Source organism: Coenobita brevimanus, chromosome 96, assembly GCF_032717465.1.
Source record: "Coenobita brevimanus isolate Jiangsu-jjx chromosome 96, ASM3271746v2, whole genome shotgun sequence".
Classification (NCBI taxonomy): domain Eukaryota; kingdom Metazoa; phylum Arthropoda; class Malacostraca; order Decapoda; family Coenobitidae; genus Coenobita; species Coenobita brevimanus.
Genome location: NC_137049.1, coordinates 30651949 through 30657085, shown reverse-complemented (window position 1 = coordinate 30657085; position 5137 = coordinate 30651949). Strand labels below are relative to the sequence as shown.

Genomic DNA, 5137 nt, shown 5'->3' with positions numbered 1-5137 from the left:
TCGCACCCAACGAGCATGATGGTTACTGAGAGAGAGAGAGAGAGATACCCTTTGATCTCTTGGATCTGAACCGCTACACAGAATGCACGGCCGTCTCTTGAGTTGACCACTGCACCACGAGGTATCCATCAAGCCTGGCAGAAAATCTAGTCTGCTGTCACGCGCCGATGGCTGCGCTGTGGAGGTGAGTCTGACCTAAAACCCAGATCTAAAGACTAACTGCGAAAAACATCATCGACCGTGACAGGACTCGAACCTGCAATCTTCGGATCCGAAGTCCGACGCCTTATCCATTAGGCCACACGGTCACATACCCGTGTGTGGAAATGTAGAATCATAACATTGTTTTCTTACTTTATCTTTGCCCAGATTTTTCCCCTTGCATCTTACTTGGCGTAGAGTAGTGACTATGAAAATGATACGGTTTTACATCCTTTCCATTGTACTTGTTTGTAACTGGCATATTCTTGTGTTAAGTTATAGTAATAGCTTAACATTCAAGATGGAGCGATGACCATTTTAGACTAGTTAAGAGTTAAGAAAAAAGAGAACAAGTTTAATTTTAGATCAGCGTAAAAAGAAGAAGAAGAAAAAAAAACGCGCGGCCCAGCTCAGGTTAGCCAGGTTACAGACAGCCGCTGTAATCACAACACCACGGACAACATACCTCCTAAACATGATTGCCCAACATATGTATCTCCAAACATTTTTATGCATCTTGGAAACCTAAAATCCTGAAAATGAGTAATTTCTTGGGTCAACGATGCAACAACCATGTACTGTGATAAAAAAATACAAGCAGGTAGAAAAATAAGCGAGAGAAATACAACAGCAAAGAGAGAGAAAAGTAAAGAGAGAAGAATTAAGGATAACATCAGAAAAGAAAAAGATACTGAAAAAAAGGTAGGTAAAAAAAAAAATAAAGACAACTGAGGAAAATACAAGAGAAAAGAGAGACAGACAAGAGAGTAAATAGAGAAGAGAGAGAGAAAGAACTGAGAGAAAGAAGAGAAAAATAAAATAAATAAGGCTGAATAAGGCATGTAAATGAAGAGTAGAAAGATGGTTAAACAGAGAGAGAGAGAGAGAGAGAGAGAGAATTATTAGCAATGTTTCCCCTCCTCTCCTTCCACCCTACCGACTCCCACCCCAATCTTATGCTTATACCTCCATGCTCGTATTATTTATTCATCTCTCTCTCTCTCTCTCTCTCGTTTTTTCCGTCTCTAAATTCGCCTTCCCGATTCTCTCTCTCTCTCTCTCTCTCTCTCTCTCTCTCTCTCTCTCAGTGAGCGAGGACCGAGCAATTAGTCTTATATCAACCAGCGGAACGGGAAAATTAAAACCACAGATTCTTTTTCTATCTTCAACCTCCTCCCGTCGCTCTCTCTCTCTCTCTCTCTCTCTCTCATTTACGTCTCCTATCCGTCTCCGTCCTTTTCCTTCTCCATCTTCCTCTTTCTCTTCCTTCTCCATCATCCCTCTCTCCCTCCTCTGATTCTTCCAAAGCCCTCTCTTTCTCTCTCTCTCTACTCCTCTTTTCCTCTTTCTATCCTTCATTCCCCTTTCTCCCTCACGTCAATACCTCTCTTTTCCTTCCTTCTCCCTCCATTTCTTCTTGTACCACTGCTCCCTCTTCTTCTCCTCGTCTCTCCTCTTCTTTTGCTCCCCTCTCCACTTCCTCACTGCTCCGTCTATCACCCGTTCTTAATTTTTAATAATTTCTTCCTCTCACTTGACTAAGATCCTCTTCCATTTCTCTCATTTAACTTTCCTCCTCCTTTCTCCTCTCTTCCTCCCAAATTTTACCAGATTTCTTTTTCAATTCTCTCAGTCTTCCAGCACTTCTTTCTTTTTCTCTACTTATTTCTCACTCTTAATCTTCTCCCCCTGCCCATCCATCCTTCTTCTTCTTCTTCTTCTCATTTTTTTTTACTTCCTGTTACCCACTCTCCGCTCCGGTTTACCTCTATTCAATCATTTCTTTTTTATCCTTCTCCCCCCATCCTCATCCTTTCTGTTTCTCCTTTCCTGCTTTCCCTTCTCTCTACCCTACCCTTCCTTTCCTTCTTCCACTTCCCCTCTTCCTTCTCCTTCCCCTTATTCTTTCCCTACCCTGCTTCGTCTGCCTTATACATTTTTTTTTTTTCCGTTATTCTTCTTTCTACTTCCTCTTCCCCACCTTCACTATACCTCTCTCCTTCCCGTTTTCCCTTTCCTTCTTTCCTCTAACCCATCTTTTCCCCCTCACCTCTTTACCTCTTCTCCCTTTCCCCTGTATGTTAATTTCCGTTTCCTTTTATCCATGCCCTTTCCACGTCCCCCCTTCTCTCTCTCTCTCTCTCTCTCTCTCTCTCACACACACACACACACACACACACACATTCCCTTCCCGTCTCCCGTCTCCTTAATCCTGAGACTCCATCGCTCCAATGATTCACCTCCTTCTCTCCCTTCCTCCCTCCCTTCTTCCCTCCCTATATCCTCCCTCCCTCCCTCATCACCGCTAATATCAAAGTCGGGATGATATGACGTCTACTTTATTGAAATACCTATCGGTCTGGATATCTATCTCTATTGCCAGACATCGATTCCCGGTATTACTTCCGGGGTGATCGCGTCATAAAAAAAAAAACTTGGCTTAAATGTAATCCTTCATTCCATCTTTCAACTTCGCCTCTGCTCGGTTTGAGTTTCTGAATTCTCTCTCTCTCTCTCTCTCTCTCTCTCTCTCTCTCTCTCTCTCTCTCTCTCTCTCTCTCTCTCTCTCTCTCTCGGACAAAAAATTATTGTCCTTATGTTCTACCACCTACTGTGCGACGTTTTATTAATTCTTGCAAAATTCAGGCGCTTCTTCTTGGCTTAGGAAAAACTTGTCAGATGGAAATGATAACAAACAATCATTACTATAGCTGGTTTACTCCGACATGACAAAGATCCTTAACCTTTTACAGCATGGATCACACACACGTGCAGTCAGATTGGAGGGGCAAATTTGACTAGTAACTAAGGAGACTCATTCCTGTTTCGAAAGTAAGGCTCATTTAATTTCATGTAACCACAAAAGAGTATATAAGTTCTGGCAGTAGATCAGTTCTGTCCCATGAAAACAGACTGACTATAATTCCTGTACTAGGGCATCCGATAAGATAAATAAACCGTAAGGTAGTAGCACGATTAAAACTGTCTCGATAATGAAATTACTTGTATACGATGACGTTATTTTTTCCTACCACCAGACGACTGTATTCACTTTAGGGGCAGCGTCTGGTAGTGGAGGGAACAGGAACAGACTCATGATCGTCAGTGCTGTGTGAGTTGTCCCCTTGCATGAATATAATGGTCTGACAGTGGCTAGAATTAAATAAAGGAGGGACCAATTATAGTGAAGGAATTTTTTTCTTTTTCTCTGGGTGGTTATTTCTTACTCTTAACAAATAGCGCGCGCGCGCTCACGCACGCACACACACACACACACACACACACACACACACACACACACACACACAGTCACTACAACATCCTGACTTTCATAAAACATCACCTTCCCCATTCTCATTTCCTCTGGCATTAAGGTCCAGTCCTGCAGCAACCACAGACAGGTACAGTTTTCGCAGTTGCTCTTACCTTCATCCAGGGACTCCAATCACTGCTGGATGGGTAGCACTGGTGGGTGTCTGGTCGAGCTAGGAGGCCATGTGCTTAGTCGTCTCTCCATCCACTGTCTTCGTTTGCTCCCATTCCTTTCCTTTAGTCCAGTACCTGTCAAGAAAAAAATAATATCTATCAGCAACTCCTGGGGTGTATTTTTTAGAGCCCTTCAATCCGGTATAGTTAAGTTATTCTTGCTACTTTAAAGCCATTATATTCAGCTTGGAGGGTCTTTTCGAACCGGTGTAATTAGTTATAACCTTTATTAACCTCGTAAGTCCTATGACCTACTTATCATTTTATTAACCCTACTACAAATCGATTTTATTCAAACTTCAGAAGAATTATCAGGTACTGAAGGGGTTACTGCTCCAGTTCGAAAAGTATCTCCTCAGCCAATTAAAATCGTCTGGAGACAGCATGATTACAGCAGCAGAAACACGTCATCGAACTAAATGTGTCAGACATTTGACATTATATCCACACAGGACAAATTATGCAGATACAGTTCTTTCATAGGAACGAACGCTCCTTAAACCTCTCTCATATACCACAAGGCCTCCTTAGGTCGAAGTATGGTCTGCCATCATTAATTATTATCATTATCTCACCACCACCATCGTCGTCATCGTCATCTTCGTCATCGTTGCCATTATCATCACCATTAGTATCTACGTAACCCAATTTCCTATGACTACAAAAGGTGTCATAATCTACGGCAGGCATCTTTGATCTCTGAGGAATAAACGTGAAAAAAAAAAAAGGCAAAATCCTTCATAATAGTTAATTCTTTATAACCTACCGTAGGCTAAAATATTTAAGTAGTAAGACCTTTTCACTTCTGGCAGAATTTTACACAGCTAAAATATCACCAAGCTCCTCTTGGATTCGAGCCACTACGTGTAAGGGACGGCCGTCTCTGTTTGAGTTCTCTAACAACTGACCATCGGGTATCTATATAAACAAGTGGAAAATCCTCTAGTCTGGTGCCGTGGATTGCCGCTGTGTAGATACAGTAAACCTGAGTCGGCCACGGGCAGTTAAAACATCATCGACCGTGACAGGACTCGAACCTGCAATCTTCGGATCCGAAGTCCGACGCCTTATCCATTAGGCCACACGGTCATATGGCACACTCTGGGTATACACACGTAAAATGTTTTAGTACTCCGTTCTCATATGTACTGTAGACCATAACAGATGATGCGCCAAAATCAGTAATTGGGCACTATCATGATTATTACTGGCCTCACGCATCTCACCGGCATGTGTTTATATGTGACAGAGATTCAGTGCATGAAAGATATTACGTGGAACCGCGAACGAGAACGAACTATCGATACACACACACACACACACACACACACACACACACACACACACACACTCACACACAGGTTTACAGATGACCTTCAAATTATAGCATAGCAGGCGGCAAAAGAAATGAGAGTATGGAAATAATAAAAGAGGGACAACCTATAAAATA

General features: G+C 42.4%; 2 non-coding genes across 2 annotated transcripts; both read right to left on the bottom strand.

The window, feature by feature from the left end:
- Nucleotides 1-235: 235 nt before the first annotated feature.
- Nucleotides 236-308, bottom strand: TRNAR-UCG (transfer RNA arginine (anticodon UCG)). Its single transcript has one exon. It is a non-coding gene; the product is annotated as a tRNA-Arg (tRNA).
- Nucleotides 309-4703: 4395 nt separating this feature from the next.
- Nucleotides 4704-4776, bottom strand: TRNAR-UCG (transfer RNA arginine (anticodon UCG)). The gene has a single exon. It is a non-coding gene; the product is annotated as a tRNA-Arg (tRNA).
- Nucleotides 4777-5137: the final 361 nt, after the last annotated feature.